Here is a 22,015-nt window from a genome sequence, read left to right on the forward strand (position 1 = left end):
ACACGTGTCAGAAAATTTGTCTCAACTCGTCATGTCTCTGGATGTTCCCAGATTTTGGGCCGGAAAAATGAAATGTTCCACTCGTGAGCTCGCTAAGCCCGGCACTTCACCTGTGCTTCCGGCCCCGCCTCCTGAAGTGTTCACGGGTTCGTTTCCACGGCGTCCGAGACCACGCAATAAACCACTTTGGACGGCGCGCGGGAAACGCTTGTTAGCTTTCATGTGCGCCGCGCGATATTGCGAGCAGCTACATAATTACCTGCCCATCAAAACCAGGTTGAGTATCCCCCCCCCACCCTTCTCTGCGATAACATGAATGAAAGAGGTTTTTAGAAGATTTGTTCGCGTATAATTACCGAGCCGTTCGGAAGTTAAGAGCGTTAGCAGAAGCGAGGTCTTTAAAGAGAGCGTGAAGTGGGAGGATTGGCTGTAATGGGGGTGGTGGTGGTGGGGGTGGGGGGTGGGGGTGGGGGTGGCGGCGGCGGGGGTGTCTGTAACAAGCAGCAATCAGGACACGAGATGCAAAACCGCTGGTGTCTGCAGTCCTTTTCGGCTGTCCTCAGAGAGGGGAACGGGTCGGATCCCCCCCCACCCCACCACCACCCCCACGCCATCTTGTCCCTGTGAGAGACGCTTCAGAAGTGCCGAGAACAATCGCGCATCGCGAGAGAGTTTTGGAGAGACGGCGCGGAGCGGCCAGAAGGTATTTCGGCCATTGTTATTCTCCGCTTTCATGGGGGACCGAGAGCGCTGGGCTGTCATCGCCCCGCGCAGGTAATTGCATTCCCCCCCCCCCCCACCCCCCAGCCCCCCATACAAGGAGAGAGAAAGAAAAAAAGTCAATTTTATGATATCCTCTGACAGAAGTGTTTTTTTTCCTCTTCTTTCTCTGGTCTCTTCCCCCCTTTCATTTTCTCTCTCTCTCTGTCCATCGGCGTCCTTTCATGTCTGCAGCCTCCGGGGTGCGGAGCTGGTATTAATTGGGTCACGGTTTAATAGGGGAGAGCGCCTGCCGCCGCCGCCGCTCGCCGGAGTCCGCGGTCGAGCGCGAGCGGTTGCGGCGGGCTCTTGCCTGCCCGCTTCGCACCTGCTGAGGAGGGGGAACCGGTGCCGTCCTGTACGTGCCCCATTCTGCAGGCTAGGGGTGTGGATTCTATGAAGCGGCACTAACCTGGCGTACCAGGCCTCAGCCTAGCCTAGCATACGAGGCTTACGCCTAGCCTAGTATTCCAGGCCTATACCTAGCGTAGCGTACCAGGCCTCAGCCTAGCCTAGCGTACCGACACCTACTCATAAGCTAAGCCTAGCCTGTTTCCAGGCCTACCCTACCTAAGTACCAGGCCAGCCACGGCCTATTACACTCAACTATCATAAAGCCAAGCCTACTAGGTACCAGCCTACACCTAGCCTAGCGTATCAGGCCTAAACCTAGCCTAGCGTACCAGGCCTACACCTAGCCAAGCGTACCAGGCCTACACCTAGCCTAGTGTACCAGGCCTACACCTAGCCTAGCGTACCAGGCCTACACCTAGCCTAGCGTACCAGGCCTACACCTAGCCTAGTGTACCAGGCCTACACCTAGCCTAGCGTACCAGGCCTACACCTAGCCTAGCGTACCAGGCCTACACCTAGCCTAGCGTACCAGGCCTACACCTAGCCTAGCGTACCAGGCCTACACCTAGCCTCTCTGCTGTAAGCCTAACTAAAATGCTGCAGGCCTGCAGCATGACCATGCCATTGGCTGGTCTCATGAGCGCCAAGGGGATTTGAAGGGCCAATAGCATGGGTTTGAGGTTCAGAGAAGGCGTGGCCACAACACTGTGATCAAGAGCTTCTCCGCCGCTAGCACCTGGCCTGTCATTAGCGCCTCTCCCGCCCTTTTCCAGCGCTATGGAAACGCAGCTAACGAGGCTTTGGTGTGAGAGAGAGAGGGGCGGTCTTTCAGCCGCCGGTTTCTCCGGTCCCTTGACCTCGGCGGCGGCGGCGGCGCTCGGACTCTTTCATCTCTCCTCGGGAGAGTTCGTAACCGCGGTGACCTCGGCCCGCCGGACCGCGCCGCCGGCGGCCCCCGTATTCATCTTCATCCCTCCGCCGCGCGGCCATTAGTCTTCATCTCGCCGCCGGACCGTGCGCTCACCTCCAGACGAGGCGTCCGTCCTCTGCCGCTAGGCGTGGCCCCCCCGCCCCGGACCGCCACGCGGGGCCGTTAATGACCTGGGGGGGGGCAGATCCATCCCTCTCTCTGTTTCTCTCATTATCTGTCCCTTCACTCTCATCCTCTTTCTTATCTCCTTATTTTCCTTCTCTCTTCCCCCAGAATCTTTCTCTCAATCTCCTGTCCGTCTATCTTTTCCTCTCCCCTCCCCTTTTTGCCTCTTATCCTTCTTTTCTCTTTCCCTCTCTCTCTGCCCGTGTCATGCACTCTCCTCTTTGTTTCACCCTCTTCCTTCTCTTTCTCTCCCCACCCCCTTCTCCCTCTGTCTTTCTCCCCCTCTCTCTCACACTCTTCCCCCACTCTCTTTTTCCATTGCTGCTCTTTCTCTGCCTCTCTCTCCTTCCCCTGCTGTCTCTGTCTCCCCCTCTCCTTCCCCAACTGTCTCTCTCCCCCTCGCTCTACCCCCACTCTCTCCTTCCCCTGCTCTCTCTCTCCCCCTAACCCCCTCTCTCTCTCTCTCTCTTCCCCTCTCCTCTCTCTCTCCCCTCTCCCCTTTCTCTCTCTCTCTCTCTCCTCCTCTCTCTCTCTCTCTCTCTCCTCCCCTCCCCCCCCCCTCAGCAGGGTGCTCCAGACCGCTCTGTGTCGTCGGCGCTGTGGAGAATGTCGTTGCCAGCTGTCGCGGGCGTGTGGCACTCTGCCAGGTGCTGCTATCTGTACAGATTTGTTTCCTTTGCTCTGATCCACTCCGTCATTAATCTATTTCCAAATTATTTATTTCGTTTCATCTCGCGGATGGCGGGCGTGTGGCACGGAGGGGGGGGGGCGGGGCATGCGGTGAGGGGGCTCGTTCCTTCGCTCGCTCGCCACGGACGTCTCCTGGTCACCGTCGCCATGGCGAGCCTTGGCACGAGCACGCCTGCCTGCCCGCCCGCCCGCAACCCCTGCCTCTCTCCTGACGGCGACGCCAAGGTCAGGCCAGGCAGGCGGGCAGAGGCCAGGTCCGCAGTCTGTGCCCGCGGGCGTCCTGCCCGTTAAAACGCTGCCCGCGGCGGGCTCGCCGCCACCCCGTCCCGCCTCGGTCTCCGCCCCGAAAAACACCCCGACAGGAGGCGGCGTTTGAAATGCGCGCGGATCGAGTGTGTATCTCCTCGCTGGTGTCTCATGCTTACACCAGCCTGCTCGCCTCCCTTTCATGGTCTGTGCCTCTGTGCCCCCTGCAGTGTGCACCCTGCACCTGAGTTCTGTGTGCAGTTTGACGGACGGGTTTGTTTGGGAGTTTTTTTGGGGTTTTTTTTGTTGTTGTTGGTGTCTTTGTTTCTGTCCCGTCGGGCTGAGAAAGCGAAACACAAAGCACGAAAAACCCTTCGCTTTGACCTTTTCCGCCTCGGGACGGAACGATTTCCCCGACTCAGCGGGACCGGGCGGGCGCCGGCGGAGTCACCTTTCCCTTAACATGTTTATTTCGGGTCCGTAATAAACCCCCGTCCCGAGAAATCCGACTCGGACAAAGACCCGCCGCTCCCGGGGAGGCGCGCGTTTCTGACCCCGCCCCCCTCTCCGCCGCCGCCGCTCTTTTTGTCCTGATGTCTAAACGCCCGCGCCGATGGAGAAACCCGCCCGCCTCCGCCGTGCATGCTGGGAGATTGAGAAATGCCAGCGCCGCGCTCCCTCCCCCGACCTCGAGCCTTTTTTAAAATTCCGTCTTTCGCCCCGGAGCCGCCGGGAGACCCTCGCCGACCGCGGCGTAAGGAGGCGGCGAATAAAGACCTGGCATTTGCCTGCCGCAGAAGCAATAACAGGAGAGCCGGCCCGCCTGCGTTCGGCGCGGGGTATCGTTCGCCCGGTGAACGCGTCACGCTCCGCCGTCTCCCCCCCGCCCCCCTCCCCCGGGTGGGTTCCTCCGCGCGGCCCGGGGTCCGTGAGAGAGAGCGGCTCCGCGCCGTGACAAAAGAGGTATTTAATCTTCAGCTACGAAAGCTGACGTTGAATAGCTCCGCTGCTGCTCCAGTGCCGTTTACACGGCTTCACCTCGAGCCAAGAAACCACTTTAGTCACGTACTGTCAGAACGTTTAAGAAAAAAAAAGAAAAGGGGGGGGGGGGATGGAAAATAAGAATAATTTCGCGGAGCGGCTTCTTAGCGACGGGCCCGATTATGCAGCCGGGAGTTGAAGTGCATTGTTTAAGCTGTCTGCCGCTGATTGCGCTGCTTTTTATTCGCGCCCAGCCCAGGCTCTGGAACTCTGGTGCGACGGGCTTCTTCCTCCCCCCCCCCCCCCCGCCAGAGATTCCCGCGACCCCGCGAAGGTTTTCGCTCTGGGGGGGCGGAGCCAGTTCCGCGCTTCTGCTTTGACCTGACCGGGATGCGGGGAGAACTGACTCCCGTTTCCTCGCACACAAGCGCATGAGCGTGTGTGTAAATAGCGCTTTGCATATAGGTTTGCGAGCGTGTGTAAAAAGTACCTTGCATGTGGGTGTGTGTGTAAATAGTGCTTTGCATATGGCTGTGTGAGTGGGTGTGTAAATACTGCTTTGCATATAGGTTTGCGAGCGTGTGTAAAAAGTGCCTTGCATGTGGGTGTGTGAGTGTGTGTGTAAATAGTGCTTTGCATATGGCTGTGTGAGTGGGTGTGTGTAAATGCAGTGCCTTGCCTGTGGGTGTGTGAGCGTGTATGTAAATGGTGGCTTGCATGTGTGTGTGTAATTATGTGCACGGTAAGGAAGTGAAGCCGCTTGCTGGATTATGGTGCTTGCTGATTGGGTCTGCTCAGTTGGAAGGGGGCTGAAGAGGTTTGGAATGGAGACTGTACTGTGTGGTGAGGGCTTCTCGAACTCCAGTCCCGGATGCCCGCAGTGCCAGTGTGCGCAAGTCTAGTCTTGGGCGGCTGCAGTGGCTGCTGGTTCTTGTGGTTTTTCCTCAGAAACGGCAGCTAATTTAGGCCTTGTAACATGAGAACACAAGAACACAAACTGACGATGACCGAGGCCGTTCAGCCTCGTCTCACCGCTTAGCTACGGACTAGAGAACGTCCAGCACTCCGTCAGGCCTGGACCTGGACACTCTGAGGGTCTCTGCCTCTGTCACATGACCTGATGTCAAGCCGTCAAGCAAACGGGGTGCGTTGATGCTTCAGCCAATCAGTGGCTAAGATTAAGGACTGAAATGCCCCAAAAACCAGCAGATGCTACCACCAGAGCAGAGGACCGCTGTTCTACTCAATCCTTATGGTATGAGTAGCATGCTATAATCCTTATGACTCACCATAAACAACACACTGGCTCCTTATGAAAGAAGTAATAATCTGAAAAAAATAAATGCACTATTTGTTTTTCAGTTTAGTTTTCTCAACTCATTCAAAAGTTTTCCATATGAGGAGGACCTTTGTGAAGTTTGTTAATTTTCTGTTAGAACAATGTTTCAGAACTTTCGCAAAATGCACGGGTTGCTGTTTGCTCTGCATTCTCATGTTAGCGAACGCGGTTTCAGCGACAGCGACAGCTTCCCTGCGAAGACAACCGAATCTCCGTCATTACAAGGAACCAATTAGGCAAGGAAAGGAAGTTAAAACGCGTTCTCTCATTCCCCAAAATGACTCCATAATCAGGCTTTCCGAGGAGGCCGCTCCCCGAACCACCAGCCGTTTCCAAGAAACATCTATTTCATGTTGTTTATGGTGTTTATGTTGTTTTTTTTTTGTTTTTTTTTGGCCAGACAGTGATTTGTTGACTGAATGCACAGTGTAAACACATCGGCAGACGCCATAAATCCAGGCTCGTAATTCTCACGAGAGACCGAAATCAGAAGCAGAAGCAGGAGCAGGAGCGCGGAACGGAATTCCTCTCGCAGTTCTTACGCAAATGAGGCTGCGCTGGCACCCCACACTGATGTTTGTCTTTTTTTTCTCTTCTTTTTTTGTGTTTTTTTTTTTTTTGCTGAAGTGGCCATAAAGTTGGTAATCTGTCATCGCAGGAACAGCTTGAACTAGCGGGGGGAAAAAAAATGAATATGCGCTTTAACCAGATTTGGAAGGTTTTTAACGAAAAACACTTTGGACAGATTTAGCGGGCCAGCTTGGCCGTGCCTGGCCGTCGCTGCCAGAACATAGCGACAGATTCATTGGACTGTTTTCTTTTGATTCCGTCTCGCTGTTGTTTCCTGTGAAACGTTCTCTATAAGCGGCTCCCATTTCTTTTCTTTTTTGATGTGGCTGCCTGGTCTTTCTCTCTCTCCCTCTCTCTCTCTTTTCTCTCTGTCTCTTTCGCTCTCTCTTCTCTGTCTCTCTCTCTCTCTCTCTCTCTCTCTCTCTTTTCTCTCTGTCTCTTTTGCTCTCTCTTCTCTCTTTCTTTTCTCTCTCTCTCTCTCTCTCTCTCTCTCTTCGTGGAGACCTTTTCTTCCTGTAGTATTCCTTGCTGCAATTGAAGCACAGGAAATTGCATCTGAATATCAAACCTCTGGAGTCTTAGCTGAGGAAATAAATGTGAAAAGAATGTGAACTTTTTTTCCAAATCATTTCTTCAGGTTTAATTTTAGGCTCTCTCCCCCCCCCCCCGCTTCTCTTTTTTTCGGCGCGCAAATTAATTTGGGCGAGTTGTCGCTTCGCGTTAAAGCATGGAGCAGTGTGTGAGAGAGAGCAGGAGAATCCGCCTGTCCTTGTTACCATGGGAGCAGGGCTTACTGTAGACACGGGTACCAGCTGTAGCTCTGTTGCCCAAATCCACTGCCCACTTATTTCCTGTGTGTGAGTAAAAAGCCGGAGAGCAGCGGTCTTTGTGGAATTTGCCCACAGGCCCTTTGCATGAGGCTCCGCGTCGGATTGTTTTGATAAAAAGGAGACTGCTTCTCGTACGCTTGTGTCATGTCCTCTGGAGGGGACGGGGGTCACGTCCCTTGACGCTCAATTTGCGCGAACGAAACTCATCGCTAGCATCTTGCGTGTACATTTGTGTGGAAAAAAAACCTCTTGCGAAAACATTGCTGATGGATGTGTTTGAGGAGTCAGGGTTTTTTTTTTTAATGAGCTTTATTTAAAATAAACATACCACCCTTTTCCCCACTTCATAAAACACTTCACTTCAAGCTCCCGCTTCAAAAACAACCTCTCTACCTCTGTCTGCCAAAAAGAAAAAAAACACACAACCCACCGTCGGCTCAATATAGCCTCCCACCTGGCCTGCTCTGTGGAACCGGGTGTAACAATGGCGTCTGTGCCTTCCCTGCGTTATCCTGCCGCTTTAATCACATTCGCAGAGCGCACCTGTGAAAACAGATGTCCCGCCGGAGACGCCGCCCGGGGCCCCGGCCCGGTCCCCGCCAGCTCCGCGGGACGCCCCGGTCCGGCCGCGCCAGAACCAGCCCCCCCCCCCCCCCCCACCCCCCCGCCCTCTCGGCCTTTCGGGGCAGGAGGGACAGGAAACAGGCCTCTCCCGTCCTCCTGTTTGCGCCGGCGCCGCCGCGCTCCTCTCCCGCGATTCGGGGCGGAAGCCTGCGATTGGTCGCGGACGCGGGGGGGGCGCTGGCGGAGGAGCTTCGCGGACAGAAGGCGCGCCGTGACTCATCTCCCGCGCCCAGCTTGCCTGATTACAGAGGCCCAGGACGCGGAGCGAGCGCGCCCAGGACCCAGCGCTCGAGTCTCCCGGGCAACGGGCGACACTCACACCCCGAGGATCGGCCTCGCGCTCGAACCGCGCCGAGGATCGACCTCGCGCTCGTACATCCGGGTGCCAGCTCCTCACGCGTTTCTGCAGCAGCTATCCTGCTGGGCGTGCAGCTGTATAGACATACGAGTGCAGTTTGAATTCACACAGACTTATTCTGTTACTTTTTTTTTTTTCTATTTCTGAACAATCTGTGATGTATGACTGCCTCATTAGGCAACAGTTTGTTGTCAGTCTTGACTGGTCCAGGGAATATGCCGCATCAGTATTTGCACGAAATCACTCTTGAAAATGTGGTCAGGCTTTAAACTACAGTTCCCAGCATGCCCGTTTGTAAAGGCATATATTATGGACCACTTCTCGGCCTACGTCATCAGAAACATAGGTGCACGTTTGGCAATGGAAGTACGGCTTTGTTATTATGGAAACTGGTGTGACAGGGAGGGAGGTGGTTCATACAACTTTGTTTTCTCAACTACTTAATTACAGAATACAGAACCATATGCATGCATAAATCTGGCCACTAATCAGGAAACCATTTTGTGATAACCTCCATTAGAGGCATTGCTTAAGGCTCTACTGAGGCACAGGCCCCCAGCACTCATATCACTGAAAATAAAGTTTATATTTATACAAAGTATAACGGTGATAGCATCTTCATTGGGGATGCTATTGCTTGTGGAGGGAACAGTATGAATGCTATTTATTCTTATCTTTTAAAAATGCGTTTCGTGTTTTGGCCCATTCAGCATTGCCAAAGTAAGCTTATGTAAACAGCCCTCAGTCATTCTGCCCAGGTCCAAAATCGTTAAGTTGCCCCCAGTCAGCGATTGCAGACTGCGCCTGTGTTTCCAGTATCTTAGTTACATCAACACTTAGCTAGCTAAGCAGTCCTATGTATATCTGTTCTATTACATTATTCAATTTTGCCTGCCCAGGAAGGTTATGATCCCATCTCATCTAGTCGGCGTCGTCTTGTCCCGACTCGTCCTTTGTGATCTGGCGACGCCCCCAGTCGGTTACCCCGTAGGGATCTGGAAGATTTTAGCCATTATTAGGGCGGGTTTATGATCTTGGAAGTTTCGCTGTTTTGCATAGTCACTCAGCTTGCTTTCCAACATGGTTCTGTTGCCAAAATGCGCAAGCGTTTTTGTTTCTTCATTACTACCGTTACCGTTTACACATTTTGATGAGGTTTACAGCCCAAGATTCAATCTGAGTCATTAAGATTCTTGCAATGTGTTCAAATGTCATACTAGAGTTCCCAGTGTGACAGTTTGTGAAGGCAAGGCTTATGGCCTAAAACTGAAACGGCCTGTCAGAATCCTGTAAATGTATTCAAACTTCAAACCGCAGTTCCCAGCATGCCAGGTTTTGAAGGCATTGATCACATTCTAAGTTTCTGTCTTAGCCTGTGGACATTTACAGATGTGGCAGCTAGCTAGTTGTGACATAGGTATTACATTGCAGGCATTTAGCAGACACTCTTACCCAGAGTGACTTTGCACAACTTTAGCATTTTTACATAGCGTCCATGTACTGAAGCAAAGCTGGTTAATTAGCCTGCTCAGGGGTACTTTGGCAGCGTCCCCTGGAATTGAGCTTCCAGTCTTAAGGTTACAGGCCCAGGTCCCTAGCCATTACGCTACCCTGCGGCGGTGTCGTTGCCAGCGCGCTTTTGGGCTCCGGTCTCGTTTGGCTTCCCTTTCCTAATTTTCCTGCGCCCACTTCATCGGCCTGTTCAGGCTGACCTTGTTTTGGTCACCTGGCCGCCCCCTCGGTTGGCAGGACCGCGGGTCTGCTGATCTCTGCCGGGATGATGGCGGGACGCCTCGGCGCCCCCGAGCCACGGCCCTCGTCCTTCTCTTTACTCGCCGTCCCTCCCGAAAAAAACATTTAGGGCCGCCGCTGTTGTTCCGGATGGTTCCGACAGTGAGCGGGGCTTCTTCTCGCCAAGTTTGGAAAGGAGGTGACACCTTATTCTGCTTCCTGAAATACAGCTATAGAGACGTATGTCTTCTCACCCCCCCCCCCCCCCACATCCCCCTTCAATACCTCACTGAATAAGGTGTTAAGGCTCATTTTTGATTCAGCGACAGTGTCGCGTGACAAAGTGTCTGCCGACAGAATTTTGTTGGACAGTGTTTCGCATTTATAATTCAGCGACAATGCATATTGTTACTATAGCAACCAGATGCCAAGCCCAGCAGGGGTTTGTTTACAGAAGAATTGTAGCGGTGAGGATATTTCTTCACCTCTTCTGCTAGCTTCTCCTTGAACTTGTCCATTTTGCTAACTTGCTATGTAAACAATACGTCTTCATTCATAAAAATGTAGTAAGCTAGTATCATCGCCATGGAAACCTTTTGTTTTTATTTCAGCCAACCAATTGCAGCTGCGTGACACTTCTGACAGGTGTTCTCAACCTTTCAAAAAATCAGCAGGTACAGGACACCCTTCGCACCCCTCAAAAGTGTCGGCTTGATGTCAGAATTGTCGAATTTGCATAATTCTTTTTTTGACACTTTGTCACCGAAGCATAAATCAGCCTTTAACCCTCCCAGTCCATAACAGTTTGAGCCATTCCTGGACTTACTAATCATGTCAAATCAAGTGTGTTTGTCTAACTCTTTTTACACAACATTTCTCACAGTAAACTTCAAAGTGGACCCCAGCCTACAACCCCCATAAAGCCAAGCCTGCGGCAACTGTGGCAAGGGGGAGCTCCCTAGGTGGGTGGATAGGAGGAAAGCTTAGGAGAAAGCAGACTCAATAGGGGGAGCCCAGCCTCCCCTGTCCAGCTGTCAGGGAGTAGGTTTGTGCAGCCCCAACACGGTCATTCAAGTCACGGTGATTTTCCCCCCATTTTTTTTGGTCAAAATCAGTGCGGGTCTGGTCGAGTGCCGGTAGTGGGCGGGATCCGCCAGCTTCAGAAGCCTTGTGATTGGAAGGCACTGATACTGCAGAGTGCCAATCCTGGAATGGCTCAGGAAGCTGTGCATGGGGCATCATGTCTCTGCCTGTAGCTCACACTGCACACCACTCACTCAGGCCCAGAGCCTCAGGACCTAAGAGCCTTTAAGGCTTCATGTGGGTCTCATTGCACCCACGGCCTGTAGTGACCCCGCGACCAGCAGTGACCTCTCTGCACACGGTCCTGACTGCACGTGCGGTCTGGCCCCGCCCCCTTTATCTGGTGAGGCCTAATCCCTGCCTGTTCTCTCCGGGCCCCCAGGCTCTGCTTATCCATCTATCGATTTACAATTCCCTTCGCTTTGGAGCTTCTCCAGTTCTGTTTGCTTCCTGACGGTTTCCAAATTGTGATGCTAATAAATGTTTTTTTTTATTTTTTTAATGATGTTGTTGAGCCTGTTAAGAGGATGATTATGCAGCAGGCAACAAAGGTTTTCTCAAAGAAAAAAACCAAAGCAGCCCTAGAAGTAGGGGAGAGTACGGATATGTTTACACCTCTCTAGGTGGACATTTCTGCAAGTGTGTTTTCTTTTAGACCCTGAGTTGTAAGGACCACAGTCTGCAGCCTTGGTCAGTGGAACAGGATGATGGACTCATTCCATAATGTAAACAGACAAATATATGATTTAAATTTCCATTTTGCCACAATTACAACCAATAAGAAAATGATGTCTGTGGATACACTCACCGAGAGCACCGAAATGTTCCTGTAGCCAGACGCAGTTCGGCCGTGCGTGCCAAAGTTCCTAATATAAAAAAAAACTACTGACTGTAAGTAAGTGGGTTTGCTGGCTGTAAAGCACAGCTGCGTGTGAATTGATGGACTGATTGATGTGAATCGCCACAGAGCGGCCGTTCGCGTCACCTGACTGGGCGAACATTCCGCATTCCGAGCTGTTGCGTATTATGCTAACGCTGGAAGAGGGCCCCGGCAAGACCCAGAATTATTTTTAATCTTCTGCGCGAAATGAACGTCGGTTGGTTACCGACCCACGCTAGCAGTTCAGTGGTCCGTGCTTTGTAATCTCGGGCGCCGCTTCGTGCGAACGCTAGCTCGGCGGCGGGCGCGGCGTAATGGTTATTTAATGGGGCTTGTGACTGAGAGGTTGCGGGCTTAAGTCCCAGGTGGGGCACTGCCATTGTGCGAGCACTTAAGCCGAAGCGGTCCGGCGTGAAGCGGATGAATAACGCGCGCGAGTGTAATCCCTGTAAGTCACCCCGGGTGAGGCCCATCTACCAAACAAATGAATCCTTTTGTGAATAATGTCCTCGGAACCCGAGGCGGCGTTTTTTTTTCGATTCGGCCCAGGTAATTAATGTGGGCTATTCAGCGCATAAACGTGTCCTTTCAGATCAGCCCGGTCCCCGCTTTTTTATTTAACGCCGCGCTATGAATATTCAGAATGTTTTCTTTAAATCCCGCACACACATTAGTCAGAGGCGGTGTCAGCGCTCGCGTTTATAACACCGACGGGTGGGTGGGTGCGGGGGGGGGGGGGGGCTGATAAAAAAAAAAAAAAGGTAGAGTTACTTTTCAATTCACGCCCTGTCTGCGAGCTGTGCTCCTGCGGCGACATTCCAGGCAGGTGTCAAACAGACGCCGCTCCGCGGCCGATAAGCTGAGATTCGCAGCTGATCATCGGGCGTGACAGCGATGCGCTCAGACGTGAGCTGTCTGGAGGCGCGGGGGCTGATCCCAGCATTTCCTGCTTTGGACAGCTCTCCGCACTTAAAGGCTTGGAGGGTGGGGGGGGGGGGGTGGGGTTGGGGGGGGGGGGGGCGAAGACGAAACGGCAACGCAATTCAAATTTAACTCCGGCTGCGTGAATCCGTCAGTGCAAAATTGAATTATGGACTTCATGTCAAACGGTTACCGGCGACAGCCTGCGCCCTCTTCTGATACAGATAAAGTGCTAATTCAGGTGAATAGTGCATTATGGGAGGCATGTAAACATTTAGCTGTCCTGCATTTGGCCTGCAGAGAAATTCCACATGTGAATTAGAAGCGGGCTGTATTTGTTTGGGCGTTAGGGGCCCGAGGATTAGGACATTACATTATAACATACAGGCATAGCACGCCTATCCAGAGCGATTACACAGTTTACTGTCTCATGATCCTTATACGCGGAAATACTGAGCACCAGGTAGTACCTTGCAAGGACAACGGCATGTCTACCGGGATTGAACTACTTGGTACAAGTCAGTTCTACCCTGTGCTACACTCCGTCCTAGCGGACCCCACCGGGGAGGCGAGGGAGGGTTTTGGGTACAGTCTGGCCCCGCCCCTCTCCTCAGTCTCCGGTAGGTTGTGAGTTTGCAGGCAGGAGTGAGCGGGATTTGGAACAGTCGTGCCCGGGTTGTAAAATCTCCGGTGACCTGGGTTTACCTCGCCCGTGTCTGTGCTGAAATCTTTGAGCTGCCTCTTTGTGTCCGGTGGTGAGAGAGGAGAGGAGAGGAGAGATGGACGAACGGATAAGATTGATGGATGCTTATTTTTGTTATCTTTATTTAACCAGCTAGGACAACTGAGAGCACAGTTCTCAGTGGCAGTGAGTACCTGGGGGCGAGCAGTGTTTGGTAGGATGGATGGGTAAATGGATAGATAATTGGATAGGTGGATGGAAAGACAGATATAGATTCAGATGGACAGATACGATCAGTATTTTATGATGGAGGGTGTTCCTTCCACAGCAGGCCGTGATGACTTGACAGAAATATGTTTGAATACCGTCAACAAATACACTATGTGATATTACTATAACTGGATTCCCAAGTAGATGTTGACCGGAATTGGGAGGGGGGTTAGGAATGGCTCCATGTCAGGCTCCAGCGCATCTGTAATCGGGACCGTCTGTGGGGAACGGGGCGAAGTGGCTGTTTTTGGGGGACATGGAAGAGGATCAGTCAGGCAGGCAGCAGCAGTCCTGATTGATCTGGGAGGGGCCAGATGGTGTCAGCGGGGGAGGGGGGCGGGGGGTAGATTAATTTTGGACTTTCATATCTCTGGCTCATGCTGCATCCCCGAGTTGGCTGTTGGGTTGTCTGTGCTGGGTTAATATAGGAAGGCTAATGTGTATTAGTCTTTCATAGCTCATTTTAACACTGAATCTCTGTGTGATGTTGTCGTGTTGGGTTAATACAGGAAAGCCGATGTATGCTAGTCTTTCATAGCTCGGGTTGGCACTGTGTCTCTGTGTTGGCTATTGAGTTGTCTGTGCCGGGTTAATATATTATGAAATCCGATGTGGACTTGTCTTTCATAGCTCAGGTTAACGCCGTGTCTCTGTGTTGGGTTATCTGTGTTGAGTTAATAGCAGACAGTTTTATGTTCCAACTCTGTGGATTTCCTCGTTTTTTCTTTTTTTCTGGTTGGAAGTTTGGAAGCGAGGGAGTGTTTCAAAGCTCGGCAGAGGAGAAAGACAATGAGTCAGCCCCGTCTCTCCCTCCCTCTCCTCTCATCTCGTCTCTCTCTCTCCCCGCCCGCTCTCCTTTCCTCTGTCTCTCTCCCTCTCCTTTATTCTCTCACTTTCTATTTATAATTTTTACTCACTTTTACAGTCTCCTTTTAAAGTTTCCCCTGCTTATCCAGACTCTGAGCTGTGCTAAAATCTCTTGAAGGCCGTAACGAAAAGCTTTGCCACCTGAGGGAGTCATTTTCTCCCCCCCCCCGTTCTTTTTACCTTTGTGTCACGCCGAGTCCTGAGAGAGGGCCACCTTTCAAACTCTTTCTGCATCGTATAAATCTCTCACCCGTGTCAATTGGGATCTTCCGGAGTTAGCCGAAGGAGAGGGATTCCAGTGAGATCAGCTCTTTACCTTAAATGCGCTTTATTTTTTATGAAGTCTGCTTTTGGCAGCTGCTCTGTGGGTTGTGATTGGCTGCTTTTTTTGGCAGCAGCTTTGTGGGCTGTGAGTGGCTGCTTTTGGCAGCAGCTCCGTGGGCTGTGATTGGCTGCTTTTTTTGGAGGCAGCTTTGTGGGCTGTGATTCGCTGCTTTTGGCAGCAGCTCTGTGGGCTGTGATTGGTTGCTTTATTTGGCAGCAGCTTTGTGGGTGTGATGGCTTTGGCATAGCCGTGGGCTGTGATGGCTGATTCTGCAACTTGTGGGCGTGTTGCTGCCTTGGAGCTGGTCTCAGTGTTATGTGCTTGTTTGCTAGTTTCGTGCCCCCCCCCCCCCCCCCTCTTGTGAGATCTAGACTTTTAAGTGTCTTGAGCATCTGGTTCTCATTGGTATGAGGGAAAAGCTCTGGGTACTTGTAGCACACATGCATAATAAGGCAAGCCTACACACACACACACACACACATGTGCAAGCACACACACGCGTACACAGAGACACACACAGGCGCACACACTCACAAATTCGCACATACTCACACATACACGCACACATGCACACTCTCACAAATACTCACAGTCATGCACACACACTGTGTTGTGTATCTGTATTGTATGTAGAGCAGAATTGTTCTATTTTAGGGATAAGAATGGGGGAGATGGGAGGGTGGGGGTGTGGGTGTAGGCTCTGTGAGCATGCAGAGAGAGGACCAGGTGTGTAATATTCTCAGTCACAGTCCGTTTGATCTTAAAACCGCACCAAAAGAAGCGTGACATGGCAGACGTATTCAATATTTAAAAGGGTCTCGGCTAAAAGATGCTCAGCAGTGCCTCTGTCTGTGCCGCAGCATTTTGAAACAGAAAACCTGCCTGTGATGTAAAAAAAAAAAGGCGTGTTGTATTTTGGGAGAAGTGTGCAGAATTTTAATCCGATAACAGCGTTCAGAGCAGACACACTCCTGAGGACTGGAGGCCTTTGTGACGGGTGTAAGGCGCTCTTTATCCCTCCTGCACAGTAGGGGGCGATGTGAGACGGTTTAGCATAGGTAAGGTACAGGGCGATATGGTTTTTAGTGTAGATGTAGGGTGATATTTTTATCATGCAGATATATGCAGTGATATGGTTTATAGTGTAGATATAGTGTGAGATAGTTTAGTATAGGTGAGGTATAGGGTGATATGGTTTATAGTGTAGATATAGGGTGATATGTTTGTAATGCAGATATGCCGTGATATGGTTTATGGTGTAAATATAGGGTGATATGTTTATAATGCAGATATATTCATTGATGTGGTTTATGGCGTGGATATGGCCGGGGTGAGATGGTTTTATACGGTTCTGCGCGATGGCGGAACGCCAGTAGAACAGGTCAGGGTGATGTAGGAGATGAAGGAAAGAGCAGTGCGCTCGCTCCTTAAATGCTAAAATACCGCCATCCCGCCATCCCGCCGTCCTGTCAACCCCCGCTGATGAGATTCACAAGCCCGGCCCATAATCCCCTGTCATCATCGGGCGAAATCACGCATTTATTTATTTATTTGTTGGGCATTATTATTTATTCCTCCCTCTGTATACTAAATAACGCCCACCGAGAAATGGAGTTCAGGCGAAGCGGAAATACACCGCGCTGACAGGAATTGTGGTGCGCTTCAGCGCGCAGTGTGTTTTGTGCCAGGCTGGTCGCTTGTGTTTTTTGTTGTGTGTGTGGCGCCTTGTGCGAGGCACGGGTGTGTGTGTGTGTGTGTGCGCGTAGGTTGGTGCGCTTGTGTTTCTTTGCTTGTGTGTGTGTGCGTACTTGTGCGAGCGCACGTGTGTGTGTGTGTGTGTGTGTGTGTTGGGGGATAAAGTGACATTAAGGACTGTAGTCTGACAGAAAGAGAGGCTTCGGAGAGACAGTATAGGATCTCATCTAGAGTGGTATGAAACGGAGAAATGCTGGCTACAGAGTTTTCCTGCTGCATTAGATATGAAATGTGTTGTGTAATTGCATTCCAATTGATGAAGTCATGTTCTGTGAAATTTACTGCGATGTTTAACTTGACTGCAGACTAACTGACTGACTGGAGTTACTGACTGAGGTAGACACAGCCCAACTGAGGGAGAAAGACAGACACACTGACAGAGAGGGACAGATGCACTGACTCTTTCTCTCTCTCTCTCCCTCTCTCCATTCCCCTACTGCTCCACAGTGCAGCGTCCATCATGTTCTGGATTCAATCAAATATGTTTTATTGCCATGAAATACATTAAGTAAATATTGCCAAAGCGTAACACGTGAGCAGTGTATACAGTTTAACTGATGAACATGTCCAGATCACTAAACATGGTGTTCTCTCTGTTTCTCTCTCTCTCTTTCTCTCTCTGTCTATCTCCCTCTCTCTCCCTCACTCACACACTCACTCTCTCTCTGAAATCTGAGGAGACCCCCCCCCTCCCCCACCTCCCACCCACAGCACCCGTGGAGAAATTGAGTTTGACCCGGCGTCAGTCAGTGCCCCCCGACGCCGCGTCTCTTTTCATAAACTTAATAAGCCAGATTCGCTTTAAAGACATTATGAGTGAAGGCCTGATTGAAAAGCATATTTCCATTAGAATGCATGAACTCCCTGTGGACTGAGGTTTTTCACTCAGTTACTGTCAAGCCTTCAGTTTAGCAATTTGTGGGACGGGGAGCTCAGCGAGGCGCTCGGTTTAATGCCAAATGCGTGTTTTTTTTTTTTCCCTCCAAAAGAAAAAAAAACTGCAGATGAGAGAGCGAACGGCTCGTATAAATATTTACCTTCAGTCCGCATTTCCGTGGTTCCGCAAATGGAACCTGGCAGGAATTGTATGCAATTTCACGGTGGGTTTTATTTAAATTTTTTTTTGTTTTTTTGGGAGGGGGGTGGAGGGGGGTGCGGGTTGTCTTTTAATTTAGCTCTTGCTTGTCTCATGTTGAAGGGAGATGATTTATCCATGCGGTTTATTGTTTTGCGTGTTTAGTGGGCAAGATAAATGTCTCTCTAAAACAGAGGTAAACCTGGACCTGAATAACGCTAAGCATTATGGAAGCATTACTAGTGCATACTCCAGTAGACCACTGATTATTTTCCATTTCCGGGCCCTCAATAAGGTTTTTAAAAATGCAACAAATTCTTTGGGGGGAATGGGAGCAGAGGAACAGAAGCAGTGTGCCAAATAATCCTCTCAATTTACTGTAAATGAATGCATTGTTTTTTTTAATTATCTCTTCCCCAGAAATAGATACACAAACTCCCGTGGTTTGAGGGTTTGAGAAAAACATCAGAGAGAAAGAACAAAGAAAAGCGGGAGAGAAGTGAAAAGGTTTTGGGGCTCCTGTTGTTATTGGGGAGCCGTCGGAGAGGGGGTGTTATTTTTCGGGGTTGAGAATGTTGAGGGACTGCGGCACTCTCACCACACTCCCCCCCCCCCCCCACCGCCCGCCCCAGCCGCCTCTGGCTGTTCTTGCCGCAGACGTCCCAGTGCGTGGCGTTATTTTATTTTTTTTAAAACCGAGCAGATGTTCAGCCCCAGACCGCGGTTTGCAAACGACCACCGGAGGGAGCCGGCGAGGGGCCCCCCTCTGAACCGACCAGACATTTACGCTCCGGCGTTTAGCAGCTACTCCGCGCCCGGAGAGACCCGCATAAGTGCGTGCATTAAGGAGCAGGCAACGACCAGAACTGATGCTAAGTCATCAGGGTCGGGCCTGATAGCAGCGCTTCACTTTACTGCCATTTAACAGATGCTCCTGTCCAGTATCTCCCGCATTAATCAGCACATAAAGCTACTGCCTAGCGGTTAGCGCCATAGCGCCTGGGAGAGGGAGGCTTGCCACTTTATATAGCAAATGGATTTAAGGGCATGGTGGTTACGTGCACGTAGGGTTAGCAAACCAATGGTAAATGCTAAATGTTAGTTGAGTCAAGATGTCCCCCCCCCTATCCCACCCACTGGCAGAAAGTGAGGGTTCCTTTGAGGGTGGGGTAACCTTATCTCCGTCGCACTGGGAGGAAAAAAAATATGCGTCGGGAGAGCTTGGCGGGATACCCCGCTGGCCCCGCCTCCTGCCGTCGCATATCATTTGCATATTTGAATATTCTTGCTGTCTGGAGGGGTTTGGTTCTGCAGGTCCCTGTGAGGACCCCACACACAGAACCCCATTTCCATAAAGATGACTGGCAGCACTGTGGGGACGGGGGACGGGGGGGGCAGGGGGGGGCAGCTGGGGGGCTCATTTCCTCTCTCTGGGATTCAGTGACAGCAAGAGCAACAACAACAACAATAAAAAAAAATGTTTTTTTTTCAGGAGACATGACAGTTGACACCGAACGGCAGTTTGACAGCAAAAAGATGCTCTCAGAGGGGGGGCAGTGGGAGGAGGAGGGGCACGGGGGTGTGGGGGGTGTGGGATTGTGGTGGCATGAGGGGGTGGGAGGTGGGTGGAAGGGTTGGGGGGGGGTTATGTTCCTGTGATTTCCGTTATGAAAGCTGTCGGTTATCTCTCTCTTGCCTGTCGGTTTCTCAGATCTAAGGGGAAAAAAATGGAGTGAACAGGGACTGGTGCTTTCAGTTGGAGAGAGCGCGAGAGAGAGAAGGTGCTGAGTGCTTACAGGTTTCCCTGGAGAGCCGGGCCTCGGTGTGACCGCCCTGAATTAGGTGCCTTTATCAGGTGTTTGGTGCTTTCATGCAAGACGTCAGGGACTCAGTCCTGACACTGTGTGGCTTTTCTGTCTGTGGCTCTCTCACGGGCGTGGCTTTTGCCAAAGAGTATGGCATTCCCCATGGGTGTGGCATTTCCATGGGTGTGGCTTTCCTCAAAGGGTGTGGCTTTCCCCATGGGTGTGGCTTTCCCCATGGGTGTGGCTTTCCCCATGGGTGTGGCTTTTCCTTATGGGCGTGGCTTTCCCCATGGGTGTGGCTTTCCCCATGGGTGTGGTCTTTCCCTGGTCGTGGCCCTCCTATCAGTGCTCCAGTCCTGCGATCCCATGGCAGGGGCAGATTTGGGACAGCTGCCTCCCGCCCCAGTCTGGGCTGCAGGGCTCGGTCTGTGATCTTGGCCAGTGCTTTTACAGGCCGGCTCTCTCCAGGGGTCCGCCAACACGCGCCAACCCTCATGGAAACTGCCGGAATGCTTTGGATTCCTTTTTGGGGAAGAATGGCCGAAGACTGGCTAAATGGTTGAATTGTTGGGCTATAATCTTCACCAGTGACTCGATACCTTCTGCCCTGTGGCTGTCGACTGCTAAACAAGAAGGGTGTGCACTCAAATAAATGCACAATTGTGTTTGTTTATTTATTGATTCATTTATTGATTTGCCTTGCACTTCTGTAGCAAGAATTGTGACCCGTACATTTCTTGTAACTTGTGGCGATGCAAATTCTGATATTCCAAACGGCTGTTTCCTACCTCACGGTTCAGAATGAACACGCGGAGCAGCACAGTTTCCGGAACTTCAAAACAGTTTTTCTGTTTCGGTTTTAGTGAAAAAGCGGCCAGGTTATGTTGTTGTGTGGCCTCTTATTTATGTGGACCATCAAATCAGGGGCCCTGGAAATGTGGGCGTGGCCAGAGCAGACTTTTGTCACGTGTGCATTGGCTGCAGGGCCGGTAGGTTATAAAGGGGGATTGGGGAACAGCTTGTGTACACATATTCTGTTTAAGCTGTTCTGTTCTCTCTGATCAAAGGCATCCCATAGCTTCCTGTTTGCCCCCCCGCCCTCCCCCCTCCCGTCTCTAATGCACTAGTGTGGATTCTGTGAGCTCAAAACGGAAAATAGGATTTTTCTTTGGGGGGGGGCTGTTTCCCCACCCACGCACTGTTGTTGTGTAACAAAGCTTGTGAAATTTGTTTTGATCATCTCCCGAGCACCTGGGGGAAACATTGTTTTTTTTTTCAGGAAGGAGAGTTTCCGAAGTGCATTACACAGTTCATAGTCCCTGCAGTTGGTGAAAGCCAAAAGCCCTGGGAAATATTAACTTTATGTCACAGAAAAAAAGTGCCTAATCTCATCCTCTTCTCTGGAATATCAAATCAGCGTTAAAAAGAATAATGGGTCGCGTATTTCACCGGCTCCCTCTCCGATCCTGCTTTTTAGGGAGTGGAATTGAAAGCCTGTAGCTGAGTCGAAGTGTTTGGCAGTCTGATGGGGCTGAGCAGGGTGGTCCAAATTCAATTACTGAGCCACCGGACTAGGTTACTGTCAGAAAGCGCAGGCATTTCTCAGACTCCCCCCCCCCCCAAAAAAAAAACACTAATTCGCTTAACCAGCGCATTCAATTTGGGCCGAGCTGACACAAAGAAAAGCTGTTCTGCTCTCCGCTCCCATGATGTATTACCTGCGATGCTGGAACTTCACCAGCGAATGAGAGGGGGATGAGCAAAACACATGGGCAGAAGGAGTTTGTGAGGGAGGGGGTTCGGGGGTAAAGGAAATGACTCATGTAGTTATTTATTTATTTCATTACTTATTTAATTTTTCCTTGTTGCTTTTTTCTTTGCTTGGTTTGGGAACTGTTCAAATTCCTGCAGTCGTTTACGGAAAAAAATAAATAAAGTAACAGTCAGGCGTTTCTGGTTAACTTAAAGCACGGAGAACAGCTGAGAGGTTAATGTGCGTGTCTAAGGCGCTGACTTGGCCCAAAAATGCCGTGCATTTTAAGGGAAGTCACAAGTTACGGAGTAAGCCGCGGTGTCCATTTCGGCAGTTTACGCATCACCACGGAATGTTCCGGACATGCGGAGACCGCGCCGGTGGGGAACGCGGCTGTTTGTCTGCGGAATGCCACCGATCACAGAACGTATGTGAGCTGGGACACACGGACGTATCGGTGCCATACTGGACACAGACGGACGTACGGACCATACTGACACACAGACGTAGAGATCCCGTACGAACACACAGACGTAGTGAAAACATAGGGACACACAGGCGTAGTGTGGTGGGATGCCTTATGTGATCTGGGAATGACTGGGTTGAGAGGTGTGGGCATAGCAAAGGCAGCAAAATATGTTGGCATATGTGGAAAAGTACACTGTAATACATAAAAATAATACATTTGAATATACACAGGGACTCCGGAAGCATATTTTCCATTGTAAGCCAATATATTGTCACTTGTTGACACTTAGCAGCCCCAAAACATTTCCTTTTTTGTCTTTTCTGTAGTTTTTCAACTGGTGTGCTGCTGCAGCTTACCAGATGTGGTGTGGAAGATTTTCAGATTTCACCACAACTGAACAACTGTGTATGAAATTTTGTAACACTTTGGTGTTTAATGGGATCGGGACGTGCCTTGGAATTTTGTGCTTATAAGAAGTGTGCCGTTACCGAAAGAAGGGTTGGGATACACTGGTGTGGTTCATAGCTTTAAGCAGTGTCTCCCAGTCTGGTC

General features: G+C 51.0%; 1 protein-coding gene across 2 annotated transcripts in view; it reads left to right on the forward strand.

Annotated features, from left to right (window-relative positions):
- The window catches only part of LOC135259867 (plexin-B2-like), a 107,696-nt gene that overhangs the window by 39,790 nt on the left and 45,891 nt on the right, over positions 1 to 22,015 (forward strand). The gene's annotated exons all lie outside the window — the stretch shown is intronic.

The sequence above is a fragment of the Anguilla rostrata genome, chromosome 7 (genome assembly GCF_018555375.3).
Source record: "Anguilla rostrata isolate EN2019 chromosome 7, ASM1855537v3, whole genome shotgun sequence".
Taxonomy (NCBI): domain Eukaryota; kingdom Metazoa; phylum Chordata; class Actinopteri; order Anguilliformes; family Anguillidae; genus Anguilla; species Anguilla rostrata.